The sequence below is a fragment of the Narcine bancroftii genome, chromosome 3 (assembly GCF_036971445.1).
Source record: "Narcine bancroftii isolate sNarBan1 chromosome 3, sNarBan1.hap1, whole genome shotgun sequence".
In the NCBI taxonomy this organism is placed as follows: Eukaryota; Metazoa; Chordata; class Chondrichthyes; order Torpediniformes; family Narcinidae; genus Narcine; species Narcine bancroftii.
In genome coordinates, this window is record NC_091471.1 from 67984623 (window position 1) to 68005281 (window position 20659).

General features: G+C 37.5%; 1 long non-coding RNA gene across 1 annotated transcript in view; it reads left to right on the plus strand.

The window, feature by feature from the left end:
• The first annotated feature begins 690 nt into the window (after positions 1–690).
• LOC138756130 (uncharacterized) overlaps positions 691–20659 on the plus strand; it is a 35627-nt gene continuing 15658 nt past the window's right edge. The window contains exons 1-2 of the long non-coding RNA XR_011352781.1: positions 691–1094; positions 1454–1522. This is a non-coding gene — a long non-coding RNA (uncharacterized lncRNA). The remainder of the gene's footprint in view (positions 1095–1453; positions 1523–20659) is intronic.

Below are 20659 nucleotides of genomic sequence, written 5' to 3' on the forward strand. Positions count from 1 at the left end.
TTCCCCAGCATTTCATCTTGTAAAGTGCAACACTTAAAATCCACATGCAATTTCTCCACCCATATCTACAACTGATCTACAGTGTATCCTGCCATGTCTTTAATAGCCAGCTGCACTATCCACAACTCCACCAATCATCACATTATCTGCAAACATACCTCAGCCACCCACCCTTCTGCTGTTTCATCCAGTTCATTTATGTAAATCCCAGCCCTGATCCACCACAATCCTCTGAGGGCAAGTCAATTCTGAATTTAAGCTATCAATTCACCATGGATCCCATGGATCTTCATTCTCGATCAGCCTACCATGTAGGACATTGTAATTTTGAAATAGATATTTAACTTGTGTTACACATAACAATCAAGTTTATCTGCCCTAAAATGTGATCAAATTAGTTCATTGTGCTCGAGGCCACGAAGTTTCCTTCTCCTTAAATGTCCACTGCCGCAAACTACAGAGAGCAAAAAAAGCTAAAAATATCAGATTCAATTGTTGACATGGCATATTAATTTATAAAAGCTGCCTTACAGTTCCCAGGGAAATGTTGACATTTTACCTTGTATGTCAAAGCTCATTCCAAAGCTACAAGCATTTTATGTTAATCATTTCCCCATACAGTCACAAACAGCACACTAATGTGCAAAGGTCATCTGTCTTATTAAACTTGATCTTCACATTTACTGCCTTCAGCATATTTTAGCTGAAACAATTTCAGTTGGATTTTGACATCCTATCAAGGTTACCTAAAATGTAAATCGAAATAGTCTCTTAAATTTATTAAATAACTGAATTATACGACATCCTTTTATTCCCTTGTCAGTCAAAAATATTTGAAAATATGAACCTAAAACTTTTGGCTACATGTATTGTCAAAGCTTTGATACGAATGCTGCATATTCTAAAATAAGTAAATGAAATAACTTTAAACTGCGGCTTTAATTTAAACTAACTTACTTGTAAAGCTGGATTCTGTGATTTTCAAAAAGAAAATGCAGTTTCTCTAAAAATTCATAAACATTATTAAATTGGTATAAAGATTAATATCCATGTTACTTGCAAGTAATCCATCAGAGTTTACAAACAAGAATTATGTGAGTATCATCTTCAAAACTGTTTTTCATTGTTTCATTTATTGCCAGTGTGACTTACTTTAAAAAAAATAATTTTCTAAAATCTTTCAGAAGAGGAAGTACATTTTATGTGAATTATAGATAGTGTAGTCATGAATATTTTATTGCTATTTATCCCTTGGAGAAAAGCATTTTCAAAATCGCAGTAAATTCAACATGATTAATATCTGTCCATAAACTAATATAGCTCTTAAGTTACAGTTGTTTGTGTATGATTTTCAAATACATGATTATTTATACATACCTATTTATTTTCAGCTTTTTTCAAAATGAAATGTGAGTGGTCAATTGTAGTAAATTTTGATCTTTAATGTTTATAGGCTGCGTATATAATCGAGTTGCTGAAAAATCCATGAGGGCATTTGATATGTGCCTTTCACCAGTAAATGGTAAGAATGCAGAACTCCTGACCATAATCAGTGAGAGCATTTAAGGGTTAGCTAGATAAAGTCAAGGGGGAAAGGTATGAGAGCAGGGTTTGAATAAAGCATAGGAGAATGTGGATTTTAGTCAGAAAATGTGGATGTATTGGAAAGATTTAATTCTCATCAATGATACCATTGCAGCAGGATTAAAATCATATTTTTAAAAACATTATTATTAAGCCCATCTAATTTTGCCTAACAGCTGCCCTGCAAAGATGGTGGAGCTGCAAATTCTTGCAACACCATAGTTGTGTTGTTGAGTTTGTGCTTGAAAGGCTGTTGGATGTGGCATTTCATTATCCTGATGCAACAAAATGATAGAGCTATCCGTATAATCTCCTGTCAGGACGGTTTATGACATTGGAATAATGGGATTTCTATGCATCTGCTACTTTGGCCCTTCAAAGTATTGGAGTTTGCAGGTTTTGGAGGTATTGCTGAAGAGCTGATGAATAAGACGCTGATCAAGCAGATTGCTTTGTTCGAGACATTGTTGAGCCTTGAGCATTGTTACAGCTGTACCTTCTGAACAGCGATCTATTGTTAGGAATTAAAGTACCTTTAAAGAAATTGCTCGAGACAAAAATTGAGAACAAAGAACATTTATTACTACAACAATGCAAAGTTGGGTGCTTCTCCTTACCCTGGGAATACACACACATACTGGGGCTCACCCAACTTTTATACAGTCAATTTCAGTATCAGAATGCCCTCCCCCTTACATTCTTCTGCCCCCTGGATGGGTTTGGCATAGGTAATTCTTCCTGCCTACGTGCAGTTTCAGTACACTTGGAGAACCAGGGGGTATCCTGTGGGTGCCCCATCATGTCATTGTCCTTATTCACACCTTCCTGATTCTCTGGGCTACAGTCTCTTAATATGCAGAGTTGACTCATTCTATCTAGGGTTGGCTAATTTCATATGTATAAATCTGTGTATGGTTAGCTAATTAGAAATGTATGACTTGGTACTTCTGTCCAGGGCTAGGAGACCCTTATCTGATCCAGACTACCTCAACTTCCTACATTCTATTGTACCTTACCATTCCTTATCTTAGTCCTATGGTCTTGTCACAAAGGATAGAAGATTCTTATGTTAATCGTGCTGACTCTGCTTTCCTGCATCCTAAGCCCCAAACTTATCCTGTTTGAACTGGTTTCAGCCATTTTACTGATGAACTTTAGTTTCTTCCATGTTCATAATTTTAGATCAATTTTCCCATCTCTCACAATCCTCACTTTTCTTTTAGATCAGTAATACTGATCTTTCACCATGATCAGTGTTACTGATCTTTGGTTACTAGTGTCAGTGTGACTGATCCCCCCCCCCCTCTCCTCACTTTTCTTTTAGATCAGTAACACTGATCTTTCAAGTGTAAGGTGTAGTTTTACCCAGCTGGTCAATAACCGAATTGTAATGTCTGTGTAAAGTCTTTAGGTAGGGGAGCACCATGAAGGTCAGGGGAGTGAGTCCAGCTGCTTATTAGGGTTTGGAGTATCAGGCTCCAGTTCTCAGTAAAGAGTCTAGTCCATCCCATACGTTGAAATATTGAAGCAGTGTCTTTGAAGCACACGACCTTTGTAAGTGTTGTCCCGACGAAGTCTGTGAGAGGCGCTGCCTACAGCAGCGAACGAGTAGCAGTCTCTGAGAAGCGCTGCCTTCAGCAGCGAACGAGTAGCAGTAGTCAGGCGGTTCCGTTTGATTGTGGCTCGTATCTGATGTCCTCTTCAGCCCCGAACCCTAGGGCCACCGATCTCCGAAGGCTGTTTGGAGCCTGATATTAAAGTGTCAAGCAGCTCACGTTGTTGGAAACTGGTGCTCCCCTTCATGGGGTGATGAAAAGTGACCAAGCAGGGGGGGGATTGTTTCTTGTGATTTAACTGTGTGTTGCAGCTTGTCTGCTAACATTAGCATATATATCATTGAACTTGTGAGTTGCAGCCTGTCTGTGTACATTAGCATATGTATTAACTCTCTCTCTCTCTGTTACATGTACAATGCTGACTACCATTCTGTCTGTCTTTGTCCCACCATGTCCTTTGTGCTATCGCTTCAAAACTCCTGTCTTTAATACCTGTGTAGGCTATGATACAAATTAGATGTACTCCACTAAAGCTGTTTAATTCCCCTGGTCCGTATTGGGATCCCTTATATCCCATTATGATTATACATTAAATCTATGCCCTGTCTACATTCTAAAGGAGCTGAATTGTAACCTCTGCTGCCCCTATTCCAGGGGGGCTTAAAACATTAACGAACAATATTCCAAAAAATGAGTAAAACAACAATGAAAGTAAAACCCATTGAAAGCAGCAATAAAATATAACAATAACTGAATAAACAACAATAAATGTAAAGCTCATTGAAAACAGCAATAAAATACACAAAAACTGAATAAACCACGATAAATGTAAAGCTCATTGAAAACAGCAATAAAATACACAAAAACTGAATAAACCACGATAAATGTAAAGCTCATTGAAAACAGCAATAAAATACACAAAAACTGAATAAACCACGATAAATGTAAAGCTCATTGAAAACAGCAATAAAATACACAAAACTGAATAAACCATTAAAAAAAACGAATAAAATTGTAACATTATGGCACTTTGTCATTAATTCTTTGAATGTGGGTCCAGCCTTTCTCTCTTGTTCTTACTGCGGTGTCTGTAATTAAAAGTACACAGAAGGGACCATCCCAGGCAGGTTTTAGTTGATCCTCTTGCCATGCTTTTACATATAACCAATCACTAGATTTTAATAAAATGAATAACAATCTGACTTTCCTTTGTGTTAGTGTAAAAATTGTAAAATGAAACACAAACCATATTTGCATGGGTTTTGAATATGTTAGACCTTATTAAAATGCAGTTGGAGCTGCTTGTCTGTATGGGGCACAACCCTCCAATTTGTTAGAGTGAGTACATAACAGACATTGCAGCACAAGAGCCCCTGCAAGAGAACTTGAAACATATTCAACCTTTAGTTCTGCCTTAAGTAAAATGCCTTGTGCCACAGCTCACAGGAGCTGGCCTTATTTAAAACAGTCTGTAAAACAGGCACCAAAAAAAGTTAAAAGATGTTCTTATGAAGATTGCACACACAATAATTTAAGTACAGGCTAGTTTCTATTATATTCCACTTAAAAGTTCTGCTGCATGAATCCTGGAGCTTGTGGAGTCATTATTGAATCAAGAAATATTGGTACCATGCCAATCTCATTCTAACATGCCAATTTCTCCAGTCCTTAAGTCAAGATGTACTGAATAGCATCTGGTACAAGATCTGTGAGTTCTTAATGATATTATTATTCTTATGCACCCAATTGTTCTGAACTATGCCACCAATTTAAATCATATTCCACCTATTGCAGTACTCACACACCACCATAGACCAGTTCGCAGGTTTATTTCTCCATTAAGCTGAATCCAGTTGCGCAGGATTTACCTCCGTGATTATTTACCATGTAACATCCGCACTACCGGATTTAAATATAAACCTGATGAATGGGGGAAAGTTATCATGAATTAAATAACAGCGGCAATACAGAGAAATTGTGCTGAGGCATTAATTTCACTCCGGAGGAAAATGCACCAGAGAAATGAATGATTAAACTTATAGGAATCCCCATAGGAATCCCCAGAGGTATCTTTATTCTCCAGAGGTGGGTGATCTTTAAACTCACGGACCTTGACTGCTGAATGTGTAGAAGAAATGTATTAAATGTGTTGATAGGGCTCCATACCTCTAACTGCAAGACAAGAGCCTGAAGCCTCAATTTCAAGTGCCACAGTGCACTTAAAGGGACATGCACACTCCCCCTTCAACTGGCTGATCCAGCCACTTTACACATCAGATCCTTTCTTTATCTCACATACACTTAAAGTTAAGATGTATAGAACTCACCCTATTTGCGCAAACATTTCTCCCTGCAAATGTTATAACATCACTATTCTCAGGTACTCCCTGTGCAAAATCACTTTTAAATACAATTTATTTCATAAATTGGAATTAACTGGTAGTTAAATTCGCTAATTCTACAGTATTGAAAAACGATCATTTATGACATTTAATTTTTAGCATGAATTTTAATCAATATTGGTCAGTGACTGAAGTGGGAAGTCGTGATTTATGAAATTATCTCTGGTCTCTACTCTCCCACTCCCTGCACTTCTCCCAACATTCAGGAGCTGGCACACAGTCCCTGCCTTTTTTTTTCTCATGTTACTCATCTACTATTCCTTTAACTGCTTGCATCAAAATGTTAGCCTTTGCTTTCTGCTTATCCTCAGATGTCTGGACAAATGCTTTTTGTGTGATCTGTAGAAGCTGGGTTATTCCCTGCTCATGCCAATTTTCTGTCTTTTGTAATTTTCTCTTAATGTCTGGGGCTGAGTTGGTAACAAAACCTGTTAGTACCAATTGTTCCCCTGCTGGGGATTCTATGTCGAGACCCCCATATTGTATATATATTTGGTCCCAAAAATTGGTCTAACTGTTCAGCACATCCCTGGGGATCTTCTATCAGGGAGGTCAGTTCTTTCTTAAAGTTACACACTTCAGTACTGGTCAGGGGCACATTTACGAAACCGAGACCCTCTCCCATGGGAACTTCCCACAGTGGTCTCATCCAATTGGTTTCTAGCTTATTAGGTCTGGGTTCCTGCTCCCTGGGAAATGAATCAAAGGGTTCTGCCCTTTCTTCCTGAAGAGTCTCACGCTGTTCTGAATTAAAGTTACCTCTCTCTCCTGCCAACAGAGGTGGTAATCGAGTGCTTTGTGAGCAAGTTATCATACCACTCCTGCTCTCTTCTCTCTTCTCTAGTGGTGGGGGAGGTGGGGAAGGTGCAGAAGGGTAGGTCATAGGAGGGGAAGGAAAGATAGGAGCCGGCATAGGAGGAACATAGGGTGGAGGGAGGGAATGTAACACATCCCAACCCTGTGATTCAGGGACAAGAGGTTCCTCCTCTCTCTTATCCCTGGATTCTTTCTCATTCAAAACCAGCTGTTCAATGGATCCCTTGAGCCAGCAGGCTGCATATTCCCTGCTCTCAACATTGTCTGGCTGGTTTTGATAGAGCCATAAGTTCAAAGCTTCACACATCCATTCATCCTCGGATCCGAATTTTGGCCAGTACACGGAGCTCCCTTTAACCGGGTATCCCACCCATTCATTACAACAATACCTGACCGTCGTCAGTTTGTCTTTACCGCGGGTCTTTCCTGTGCCCCACTCAGATAACATCATCCCAAGCGGGCTGTACGTAGCTATCTGGTGGTCACGTCCTGTGTCAGGACTCTCATCTCTACTGCCCGCTATTCCCATACTTAGGAACAAGTAAAATACTCTTACCGAGTTCTGGCAGTACTGCTCTAGCGCGCGTCCTTCCGCCGTTTGTTCTCAATGCCTCTTCTCGGATATCACTCGCTTCTTCCACTGACCAGCCACCCGTCGCCCGTGAGTCCAGCTGAATCAGCCGGGGTGCACCTACTCTCGTCGTCGGGGTACTCTGTCAGTGGAGGGAGTGTGATCCCGGACGAGCCCCCATTTGTTAGGAATTAAAGTACCTTTAAAGAAATTGCTCGAGACAAAAATTGAGAACAAAGAACATTTATTACTACAACAATGCAAAGTTGGGTGCTTCCCCTTACCCTGGGAATACACACACATACTGGGGCTCACCCAACTTTTATACAGTCAATTTCAGTATCAGAATGCCCTCCCCCTTACATTCTTCTGCCCCCTGGATGGGTTTGGCATAGGTAATTCTTCCTGCCTACGTGCAGTTTCAGTACACTTGGAGGACCAGGGGGTATCCTGTGGGTGCCCCATCATGTCATTGTCCTTATTCACACCTTCCTGATTCTCTGGGCTACAGTCTCTTAATATGCAGAGTTGACTCATTCTATCTAGGGTTGGCTAATTTCATATGTATAAATCTGTGTATGGTTAGCTAATTAGAAATGTATGACTTGGTACTTCTGTCCAGGGCTAGGAGACCCTTATCTGATCCAGACTACCTCAACTTCCTACATTCTATTGTACCTTACCATTCCTTATCTTAGTCCTATGGTCTTGTCACAAAGGATAGAAGATTCTTATGTTAATCGTGCTGACTCTGCTTTCCTGCATCCTAAGCCCCAAACTTATCCTGTTTGAACTGGTTTCAGCCATTTTACTGATGAACTTTAGTTTCTTCCATGTTCATAATTTTAGATCAATTTTCCCATCTCTCACACTATCAACCTCCTGTGAGAGATGGGAAAATTGATCTAAAATTATGAACATGGAAGAAACTAAAGTTCATCAGTAAAATGGCTGTAACCAGTTCAAACAGGATAAGCTTGGGGCTTAGGATGCAGGAAAGCAGAGTCAGCACGATTAACATAAGAATCTTCTAGTCTTTGTGACAAGACCATAGCACTAAGATAAGGAATGGTAAGGTACAATAGAATGTAGGAAGTTGAGGTAGTCTGGATCAGATAAGGGTCTCCTAGCCCTGGACAGAAGTACCAAGTCATACATTTCTAATTAGCTAACCATACACAGATTTATACATATGAAATTAGCCAACCCTAGATAGAATGAGTCAACTCTGCATATCAAGAGACTGTAGCCCAGAGAATCAGGAAGGTGTGAATAAGGACAATGACCTGATGGGGCACCCACAGGATACCCCCTGGTCCTCCAAGTGTACTGAAACTGCACGTAGGCAGGAAGGATTACCTATGCCAAACCCATCCAGGGGGCAGAAGAATGTAAGGGGGAGGGCACTCTGATACTGAAATTGACTGTATAAAAGTTGGGTGAGCCCCAGTGTATGTGTGTATTCCCAGGGTAAGGGGAAGCACCCAACTTTGCATTGTTGTAGTAATAAATGTTCTTTGTTCTCAATTTTTGTCTCGAGCAATTTCTTTAAAGGTACTTTAATTTCTAACACTCCTAACTCAGACATCTTAGGTAGGAACAAGCTAAGGGAATTAAGAAATTAACATTTGCTCTCCTGCCCCATTTTATTGAAAGCTTTCAACTAATTTAAGTAAACGAGAGGTTTTTTTTTTAAAAGCATCATTCTTATCACAGTTTAAAGCAGAAAAGATTTATTAGCAGAAAGTTTGAAAAGCACAAGTTGATCTCGACACAGTATTAGAATAAGGCTGAAACCCAGGTATGACGATGAGAAAAATGGTAAGAGGAACCACTGCTCCAAAGATAAGCAGCGAGAAACAGTAAAAGGTAGTTTAATTTCTAAATATTTGGTACTTCCACTGTAGCTACATAGCATGGCTACCGGCCCGATGGCCCAGCTTGTCCATGCCAATCAGGATGCCTTTGTGAACCACTTCCATTTTCTCATGCTGGGCCCATATCCCTCTAAACCTTGCTTACAAACATAGAACCATGGAACACTACAGCATGGAAACAGGGCCTTCAGTCCTTTTAGTCTGTGCTGAATTATTATTCAACTTACTCCCACTGAACTGCACCCATACTACATCCCTCCTTACTTGTCCAATGTTTTTTAAATGTCAAAATTGAACTTGCATTCATCACTTCAGCTGGCAGCTCATTCCACATTCCCACTACTCTCTGTGTGAAGAAGTTTATCCTAATGCTCCCCTTAAACTTTTTCTCCTTCATCCTTAACCCATGTTCTCTAGTTTTTAACTCATCCAACCTCAGTGAAAAAAGCCTGCTTGCATTTACTCTATCTGTACCCATTATAATTTTGTGTACCTCTATCAAATCTCCCCTCATTTTTCAAGGGTAGTGATCTCTGCAGTACTCCTGATGCCATGTGTTAGTTAACTCAGAAAAAGGAAGATAGGCCAGATTAATTTGTGTTAAGGAGCAGGGACAGGAATCCAGGTTTATGGATCATTTGGATCTCTTCTGGGGGGGGAGTCAACCTGTTCAAGTGAGATGAGGGGCACTTGAACCAGAGAGTGACCAGGTTCACTCAAGCTATACTGGTGGGTTTAAACTAGATTGGCATGAGGGTGGGATCCTATGCAGGGCTGAGGCAGGTGAGAGATTAGAATTTTATGACATGTTCATTTCAATAAATTCCAATTGGTGTGAAAGATGATGAGAGAAAGTTTAGAGGGCAGGAGAAAGACAGAGAGTGTGGCGGCTCACCACAAGACAGGCGAACCGGCCTCATTTGTAAGCCACGCGGCGGGGCAGCCGGCAAAAATGGCGCCATCGGGGGGTTTCCCTTCCTTCCAGCTCGGGGCTCAGAAACCCATGCTTGGGGACCACATGATGCCCGGGATACATCAGCGCCCTCCAGCGCGATTCTCAGCCAGGTCCGGGTTGGGAATATAAGTGCAGCCCAGCAGCTTGCAATAAATCAGTCTGCTCACTGAGCTCAAACCATCTGGTTGTGTGTGTTATTGAAGGAGTAGTGTAGCCGCCACTACAAGAGCATGGAAGGACTGTTGGTTTTAACTGCATTTATTTAAATGCTAAAGGCTTGTCATGTAAGATGGATGAACTTATAAGCAATTGATTGGATTGTGGTAACCATTATTGAAACCTTGTTAAAAGAGAGGCGGGGGGGCGTGGCAAGATGGCGTAAGGAATAGACGTGCCTTTCAGCCCTCTCCCGACTCTTTGGTATTGTTTTGTCTTTAAATGCCCGTTAAAACCTTTTCAAGGTTAGATATAGTTAGAGCTGTTAAACTAGTTTTCAATGCTACAATTGTTGAAAAAAAGCAAGAAAAAAACGGCAACAGATCATTAAGAAATTACATTTTCCGAAGATATCAGCCTGTTTACAAGAAGCCAGGACTCAGCGTGGAATGGATCCAGGAGGAGAAGCACAGGAATCAGCAGCGGAGCTCCATTCTCTGCCGGTAGGGCTCTTTAAAAATGGCGCCCGGCAGCCCTTAGAACAAAGGGCTCGCTGGGCGCGTGTATTTCAATCAATGCCCACTATGAGCGCTGTTACAGAGCCTTTGACAGCTGAAACAGCTGGGAAGCCATCAGCTGAAGGCTTGCAGTTAAAGGGACGTCCACTGACTGATGTAGCGGTGGCGCTGCGAAGTGCACCACCTGCAATGAAGATTTCTACAGACTTTAATGTGTCGGAGATGCTTGACAGAATATGGCTTGGGGATAACCCTCACCATCAACCTCCAGATATTACTGGGGAGGTTATGGCAGGGGTTTCTACACGAAGTCACACTGCAAGAAAAGCAGTTAAATTAAGGGAGGGAATACAAGATCCTTTGGCTATTCAGAAACAACAGGACCCTATTGTGTCTGAATCTACTTCAGTGGATAAGTTTCTTAAGAGTCTTGAATCTAAGTTAGCTGTTCCATTGAAAGAATTTGCTAAAACTTTAGATCAACTTGATACTAAACTTAATAACTTGGTGGATATTAATACTCAACAGATGGCTGATTATGGAGCTTTTAAGCTTAAAACGAGTGAAAGACTTGATTTTTGTGACCAAGGTTTAGTTGAGGTACAAGATCAATTACAAGATGTCAATAAAACAATTGAAACTTTACAAATTCAGAATAAAAATTTAGTGAAAAAGGTTGATTATTTGGAGAATCAATCCAGACGGGATAATATAAAAATTGTTGGTTTACCAGAAGATATGGAAGGATCAGATCCAAGAAAATTTTTTACTGAGTGGATTCCACAAGTATTAGGACAAGATAAGTTCCCAGAAGGCTTAATACTGGAACATGCTGATAGAGCTTTGAGAAGAAAGCCTTCTTTTGGACAAAAGCCACAACCTGTTTTGGTTCGTTGTTTAAATTATTATGATAGAGAGACAATTTTGCATGTGGCCATAAGAAGTGCATAACAAAGATTTCCTTTGATGGTTCAGAATAATCGTGCTTTTTTTAATCCGGATTTGAGTCAAGAAGTTATGTCTCAGCGACGTGAATTTAACTTTGTGAAAGAAGTGTTGTGGAAAAAAGGTTATAAAGCAACATTTAGATATCCTGCAGTATTGAAGATTTTTCAAGATGGTTACCAACCAAAATTTTTTGATGATCCTAAGGAAGCTATGGATTTTGCTCAATCGTTACCAATTACACAATTTCCGGAAAGATGTAGTCCTCCACGGTCCCCAAAGAGAGTGGAGACACAAGATGGGAATCGAATTCCAAGGAGAAATGGAAATAATGATGGTCGAAGTGATAAAATTGATTAAAAAAATAATAATAAAAAGAAGTTTTTTTTTTCTTTGAGAAAATTTTAAATAATGATGATAGTTTAAGTGAAACGTGAGTTGGGAGAGGGAGCTAGGTGGGCACTATTTTCCAGAAGTCATCAGCTACGTGTGAGTTATCTCACATCCAATATTTTGTGGGACTTACCGCAATGAGCGGTTGACCCAGGAGGAGGTAGCAGTTGCCTCCTGCCTGGGTTTTTTTATTCTTATTAATTTTTGGATTGAGGAGTGAAGGTTTTTTTTTATTTTTTAAATTTTTTTAAATTTTTTTTGTAGTTCTAGGAGGGGATAAGGGGAGGGGGTGTTTTTTTTCTTTCTTTCTTTTTTTTCCTTCTTTTTTGTGTTTTTTTTAAGTAATGTTTAAATTTAAATTTGTTTTTTTAATATTTATGGTTTTAATAACTTTATTAAGCATAAGAAAGTATTTGATTGTTTTAAAAATTAAAAGTTGATGTGGTTTTATGTAAAGTTTATTTAGTAGATAAGGAATAGTTGAAATTTAATTGTGAATGGGATGGATAAGCTTTTTATTCTCTCTTTAACTTCAAGGTGAAAGGAGCGGTAATTCTGGTGTATATTATTTTATTATTTTAGTTATAAAATGAAGGGAATAATGGTGAAAGTTATAAATTGAATTGTACAATTCTTAATGAGGCTTGAATTTTGTTTGTGGTTTATGCTCCGTTTGTTGAAGATATAGTTTTTGTAGTAGATGTGTTTTTATTATTTGGATATGTGAATTTTAATGTAATGATTGGGGATATTTAAATGTGGTATTGGAGCTTTTATTGGATAAGTATTCAAGAGTAAAAGGGAAAAATGGTGGAAGAGTACTAAAATTGAATTGTACAATGCTTAATGTGGTTTGAATTTTGTTTTAAGATGGTGGTTTATGTGACTAATATGATGACAGATGTGAAGTTAGTTGATATTTGGTGAAGGTTTATTTCTATAGAGAAAGTTTTTTTTCATGCTACAATTCTTTTTTAAGAATTGATTATTGTTTAAGAATTTTTGATAGATAATATTACTAATTTTACTAATTTTTTATATTAAGTTTGAGTTAAATACATGTTTTATTTTGACTCCGTTTGTTAAATATATGCATTTAAGTTTGATTTAAATATGTTTTTAAGTGTGATATCTTAGTATTAATTACTTCTCTTTTTGTTAGTATTTTAATCTGTTATGTTTTTGTTTTTTTTTGTAAGTGGTTTTTTTTCTTACATATATTACTAACTTTATTAATTCTTCACTCTTTATTTTGGGGAAGCGGGGGGGGTTGGACTAATTTGAGTTGGGTTATTAATGTTGTGTAATAATTATTGGGGGGGTATAGTTTATTTAGATTACTGATGCTGTATTGTAATTTCATTATCTTATTCTTAATTTTTTTAATGTAATCTTATATTTTATTCATGTTATAAAATCTTAAATAAAGTTTTAAAAAAAAGAGAGGCAGGAATGGCAGCTCAACATTTCAGGATGCAGTATTCCAGGAAGGACAGAGGTGGGATAAAAAAGGAGGTATTGCTTTATAGGTGAAAGAGAATGTCACACCAATTGTCAATGTTGGCATTACAGATGGGTCGATGAGTAAAACTATATGGGATGAGGAACAAAGGCATGATCACCCTGTTGGGGATGTACTACAAGCCTGTAGTCAACAGGAATCAATGGAAACAAAATGCTAGGAGATAACTGCCAGGTCAAACAACTTTGTCATTGCAGGGGATTTTCCAAATATTAATTTGGAAAGTTAGAGTGCGAAAGGTTGGAATAGAGTGGAATTTGTTAAATGTGTGCAGGAAAGTTTGTTCCAGTTTATTGGAGATGGTAACACTTGATCTGGTCTTGGGAAACTGGGAAGAGAAAATGGATAATGACTTCAGGAACAAGTGTGCATAGATGAGAGTTTGCACATGTTCAGAACGGATCAAGCTCCTACTCTATGAGGAATGAATAAAGCTGCTATCAACAGTGCTGCTCTGCAGGCTCTTCCTTCTTTGGAGTCAGAGGCAGACTCGTAAGCGCTCGTTTTTACATCTAGTGATTTGGAAGGAGAAGAAGAAGATCAAGTTAGAGAGGAGGAAGAAGGAGTAGAAGATGGAGATGAAGAAGCCCATCTATTACAAAGAATAGAAGCCATGCAGGTAGATATTCCTGAAGTTAGAGGTGAAGGTATGGGTAGATAAGTACAACCTTTTATCTTGAACCAATCGCAGACAATGAATGAGAAGATTGATATGCAATTTGAATCTGTAGGATGTGATATTAATACAAAATTTGAATATGTCAAGGGGGAAATAAAAAAATATTAAGGAGAAAATGAAAAGATGTACTAAAGTGGTTGACAAAGTTAAAGCACGTTCAGAAAATTGAAGATAATATGCAAGAGAACCTTGATCAGGTGGATCAATGTAAGGATGCAATTAATAAAGTTAAAGATTCATCTATGGGCATGGGATTTCAGAGGAATGAATTTTAGCAAAAAATTGAAATATTGGAAAATCATAGCCAAAGAAATAATGTGAAGATTATTGGGATGATAGAAGATTTTCAAGGCTGTAATCCTGTACAACTTTTTTCAAAAATGATTCCAGAGGTTTTTGGTTCTGATAATTTTCTGAATGGAATTGAATTGGATAGAGCTAATAGAAAAAAAACCATTGCCGGAACAGGCTACATGTTCTGTTTTGATTAGATGCCTGCATTATCAAGATAAAGAAATAATACTGAGAGTGGCTGTCCAGAATGCTCAGAAACATCAGGGCCCATTGATGGGGTTGAAGAGAAAGCATATATATATATTTTTTTTTTAAATTATTTTTCACACTATGAACCATATCAATCAAAATACATACAAACTTTTCCCTCTTAAATCTACACAGTGGCATTTTCTCCCCTTTTTATCCCCCTACCTTCCCTCTCCCCTTCCCACCCCCCTCCAAACCCATTAAATGTTCAACATATACAATACAATAAAACCATTAAACAATGTCATCACACAGTGAAAATAAACAATAAAAAATTGTGTCATCTACTTTTACACACTGGATCAGGTCATTTTGTCTTCTTTTCATTTTATAATTTTAGGGGGTCAAGGTCCGAGGTAGGCCCTCTCTGTGGTGTTCCATCTACGGTTCCCAAATTTGTTCAAATAATGTTACTTTGTTTTTAAAATTATGTTATTTTTTCCAATGGAATACATTTATTCATTTCTTTATACCATTGGTGTACTCTCAGGTTCTCTTCTGATTTACAGGTTGATGTTATACATTTTTTTTGCTACAGTTAAGGCTGTCATAATAAATCTTTTTTGCGCTTCATCCAGTTTGAGGCCTAATTTTTTACTTCTTATATTACTTAGAAGAAAAATCTCTGGATTTTTTTGGTATGTTGCTTTGTGTGATTTTATTTAATAACTTATTTAGATCTTCCCAAAACTTTTCCACTTTCTCACATGCCCAAATTGCATGTACTGTTGTTCCCGTTTCCTTCTTACAGCGAAAACATCTATCTGATACTGTTGGATCCCATTTATTTAACTTTTGGGGTGTGATATATAGCTTGTGTAACCAGTTATATTGTATTATCCGTAACCTCGTGTTTATTATATTTTTCGTAGTTCCAGAGCATAATTTTTCCCAGATTTTATTTTTTATCTTTATGTTTAAATCTTTTTCCCACTTTTGTTTGGGTTTATAACTTATTTCATCATTTTTCTTCCCTTGCAGCTTGATGTACATGTTCATTATAAATCTTTTTTATTATCGTTGTTTCTGTAATCACATATTCAAAGCTGCTTCCTTCTGGTAATCTCAGTCTGCTTCTCAATTTGTCCTTTAAGTAGGTTTTCAGTTGGTAGTATGAAAACATTGTACCATGAGTTATTCCATATTTCTACTTCATTTGTTCAAATGTTAATAAATTATTTCCCAAAAATCAATTCTCTATACTTTTAATTCTTTTTCTCTCCCATTCTCTAAAGAAAGGTTATCTATTGTGAAAGGGATTCGTTGATTTTGTGTCAATAATAATTTTGGTAATTAGTCATTTGTTTTTTCCTTTCTTCTTCCATATGTTGAGTAAATGGTGCAGTACTGGTGAATGTTTATGTTGCACCAGTTTTTCATCCCACTTATAAAGTATATGTTCCAGTACCTTCTCCCCTATTTTATCTAGCTCTATCTTGGTCCAATTTGGTTTTTCCCTTGATTGATAAAAATCTGATAGATACCTTAATTGAGCTGCTCTATAATAATTTTTAAAGTTTGGTAGCTGTAAACCATCTTGTTTTACCATTCTGCTAATTTATCTAGCGCTATCTTCGGTTTCCCCCCTTTCCATAAGAATTTTCTTATTATTCTCTTTAGTTCATTAAAGAATTTATCTGTTAATGATTGAAATGTTTGAAATGATTGGTAATGATTGAAATAGGTATTGTATCCTTGGGAAGTCATTCATTTTAATGCAATTTACCCTCCCTATCAATGTTAGTGGCAATTCTTTCCAATGTTCTAAGTCATCCTTTAATTTCTTCATTAATGGCTGATAATTTAATTTGTATAGGTGGCCGAAATTATTATCTAATCTAATACCTAAGTATTGGATTGCTTGTGTTTTCCATTTAAATGGTGATTCTTTTTTAAACTCTGTGTAATCTGCATTATTCATTGGCATCGCTTCACTTTTATTTGTGTTGATCTTGTACCCTGATATTTCTCCATATTCCTTCAATTTCTTACGTAATTCTTTTATTTATATTTCTGGTTCTGTTAAGTATACTATGATGCAATTTCGGTAGTTCAATTTTAGCTAAGAACTCATCTATTTTGTCTTCTTTCCCTTTGTTCTCAGTTTGGTATAATTGTTCGTAGAATTCATTAAAGTTTTCATTAATCTCTGTATGTAATTTGTTTGTCCTTTTCCTTGATGCCAATACAGTTTCTTTTCACTTGTTCTGTTTTAAGTTGCCAGGCTAATATCTTGTGCATTTTTTCTCCTAGCTCGTAATACTTCTGCTTTATTTTCATTATGTTCTTCTCTGTAATGTTTCGTATTTTATTTTTTTGTCCACCAATTCTCTTCCTTTTGTTGTATCTTCCCTTGTTGCTAGTTCTTTTTCTGTACTTACTATTTCCCTTTCCAACTGTTCTATTTCCCGATTGTAGTCCTTTTTCATCTTAGTTATATAACTTATTATCTGCCCTCTAATGAAGGCTTTCATTGCATCCCATAATATAAATTTGTCTTTCACTGATTCCGTATTTATTTCAAAATACATTTTAATTTGACGTTCAATAAATTCTCTAAATTCCTGTCTTTTAAATAGCATGGAGTTTAATCTCCATCTATATGTTCTTGGTGGGATGTCCTCCAGTTCTATTGCTAATAACAGGGGTGAATGATCAGATAGCAATCTAGCTTTATATTCCATTTTCCTAACTCTCCCTTTGATATGGGCTGACAACAGGAACATGTCAATCCTTGACATGTTTTATGTCTACTCAAATAAAATGAGTATTCCTTCTCCCTTGGGTGCTGCCTCCTCCATATATCCAAAAGTTGCATTTCCCGCAATGATTTAACCATAAATTTGGCCACTTTATTCTTTTTGCTAGTCTTTTGTCCAGTTTTATCCATCTTTGGGTCCAAATTAAGGTTAAAATCCCCTCCTATCAATATATTCCCCTGTGTATCTACAATCTTCAAAAAAATATCTTGCATAAACTTTTGATCCTCTTCATTAGGTGCATATATATTGACCAAATTCCCATGGCTATCTCATACTCTGTTTACACCTCATTTCCACTTCCTCACCACCACCTTTCCCCTTTTCCCCATTTTCATCTCTCAGTTTTCCCTTTTTGAACTCAATGTATGACAACATTTCTAAAACATAAAATACTTCCACAACTCCCACATCTAAAATTCCCTTAACCCCAAATGTCCCCCCCCTCTCTGAGTTGCCCCTTGTCCCTTGCCAGGCAACCACAACTCCCCTCTCCATTTGGATTGCGAACCCGCTCACAAGTGTCAACTGAATTTGCAGTGACTGTTATTCTCTCCCACCCAATCCCCTCCAGAAAATACTTTTGTCTTTACATTTAACAAAGTTCACCCTCTTTTCTTTTTTTCCCTCAATTATTTCCCTCTTCCTTCTCTTTTCTTTCCCTTCTTTAGTTCTTACTTGTAAATTATTTTTACATCTTTATATGTAGTTTGTTATCGTTCTTTGTTCTTGTTACATCTCTTCATCTCTCCTTCTGTCCTGCAGACATTGTGCAAATTCTCGTGCTTTCTCTGCATCCAAGAACAGTCTGTTTTGCTCCCCCGGGATAAATATTTTAAACACAGCTGGATATCTTAACATAAATTTATAGCCTTTTTTTCTATAGGATCGATTTTGCTGTGTTAAACTCCTTCCTCTTCTTTAGGAGTTCAAAACTTATGTCTGGGTAAAACAATATTTTTTGACCCTTGTATTCCAATAGTTTTTTGTCTTCTCTAATTTTATTCCTTGCCCTCTCCAATATATTTTCTCTTGTCATGTATCTCAAAATTCTACTAAAATGGATCTTGGTTTTTGTTGTGACTGTGGTTTCGTGGCTAGTGTTCTGTGTGCCCTTTCTATTTCCATTCCTTCCTGTATTTCTGGCATTCCCAGGACCTTTGCGATCCATTCTTTTATAAATTCTTTCATATTTTTGCCTTTTTCATCTTCCTTTAGGCCCACTATCTTTATGTTGTTTCGCCTACTATAATTTTACAACATATCAATCTTCTGAGCTAACAACTCTTGTGACTCTTTAACTTTATTTCACTGTCTTTCAATTTTCTTCTTAGGTCGTTCACTTCCATTTCTACAGCCATTTTTCATTCTTCCACATTTTCTAATCTTTTCCCTATTTCTGTCATGACCAGCTCTATTCTACTCACTTTTTCTTCTGTACTTTTCATTTTTTCTTTTCATTTCACTAAATTCTAATGGCAACCATTCTTTTAATGCTCTCATTTGTTTATGTATTTTTAAAAAAATCTATATACCATCCATTTACTACTACTTCTTCTTCTTCTTCTTGTTCTTCTTCTTGTTCTTCTTGTTCTTCTTCTTCTCCTCCTCCTCCTGTGTTTGTGTCTTCTACTTCTCTTCCTTGTATCTGTGTCTCTTCTGACTTTCATGTTGAGCTGCTTGCCTCAGTTTGTTGGGAGTTTTTTTCCATAGCTTCTTGTTGTTGGGCCTCATTTCTGGGATAGTTTTCTGTTGGGCTTCCTGTTGCTGTTTTTCTTTCTTATCATTACCTTTCCTGTTGCTTTCCTCTTATTCCAGCTGAGATCCCTGCTGTTGGGCATCTCTCAGCTGGTCATACTCTGTAAGTTCACTCCACAGCTGGGCCCCCCCTCCTGTTGGTGTTTTCCTTTTCCTTGGTGTGCTCATTGTACAGTTCTGTTTGGCTCAGAGAGCCATTTTTGCAGTCCCGTGGTCGGGAGGTCGTGACTCTGCGGGTTCGCCACTAACCTTGGGGAGCAGGCTCCTCTCTCCTTGATGGCTCCCTGCCTCTTCATGCAGGTAAGGCCTTCTCCTTTCTCTTCCAGCATCTTTTCTTCTTTTTTCCCCATTGTTTTTGCTTTTTCCTTCTTGAGTGCCATCTTCTTTCTTTTCTCCACACCTTTATCTTTTATTTGTTGTGTTTTGTATTTCTTGAACTTTGTGTTTTCTTCACTTTATTTCTTCTTTTCTGGAGAGGGCTGGTATTCTCCTACTGGGCACTACTCCATCACGTGACTTCTCCCGAGAAAGTATATTTTTAATGTGGATTTAAGTCATGGCCATTGTGGGGGGGGGGGGGGGGTGGGGGGGGAAAGAAAGAAGTTTAACCTGGCTAAATCAATTTTGTGGAGAAAAGGAGATGTTTTTCTTTTGTCATCCACCTACACTTAAGATGTTTTTGGGAGAAAACCAAGTACTATTTTGTTTTGTAAATGAAAGGAAGCTTTGGAGTTTGCAAATTCTCTTTCAAGTATTAAACAGGATCAACAAATTGGTGTACAAAACTTGGGCATCCAATAAGCTTTATCAGACCAATCAGAGGTGATACAATTTGCAGGAAAAATATTTATTCAACTAGAAATTAAAGACCTTGATAACGAACAAATTAATAGAGATCTTGAAGCGGCTGTCTACACATATAAATGAACTGTTTAAAAATATATCTATATATAATTATTGTTCTCACCGTGGGGGGGGGGAAGGGGGGAGGGTAGCAGAGGTTTTTCCCTTCTCCTTTCTTGACCATTATGTGCTACCTTGTGGTGATGGCCACTTCCCACACAATAGAGATGGACAGTAATGGCATTTTATTGGCAGTAACTTTTCATTTTGGGGGTCTCCTTTGGACGGAGATGTCAAATGTGACTAAAAGTCTTAAGATGCAGAGGCCCAGGCGGAGAGGCAAAAGGGAGCTCTGAATTTTTTGTAAGTAGAGAAATGGCGGTCAGTAGGGTATTAAATTTTGTAAGTTTTAATATAAATGGGCTTAATAATAAAATTAAGAGAAAAAGGGTGTTAGCTTATATGAAGAAAATGAAAGTTGATCATTGCTTTTTGATAAGAGACTCATTTGACAGAGAAGGAACATCAGAAACTAAAAAAAAGATTGGAAGGTCAAGTGATAGCTTCAACATTTAACTCAAAAGCAAGAGGAATGGCAATATTAATTAAGAAGACTTTAGCTGTTAAAATTCAAAAAGTGGTTATGGATCATGTGGAGAGATTTTATTTTGATTCATTGGCAAATTTTTTCTGAAATATGGACACTTATGAGTAGTTATGAACCAAATGTAGATGATGAAGTATTTATTTGGGTTGCTCTTATGTTTTGGCTGAAGCACATA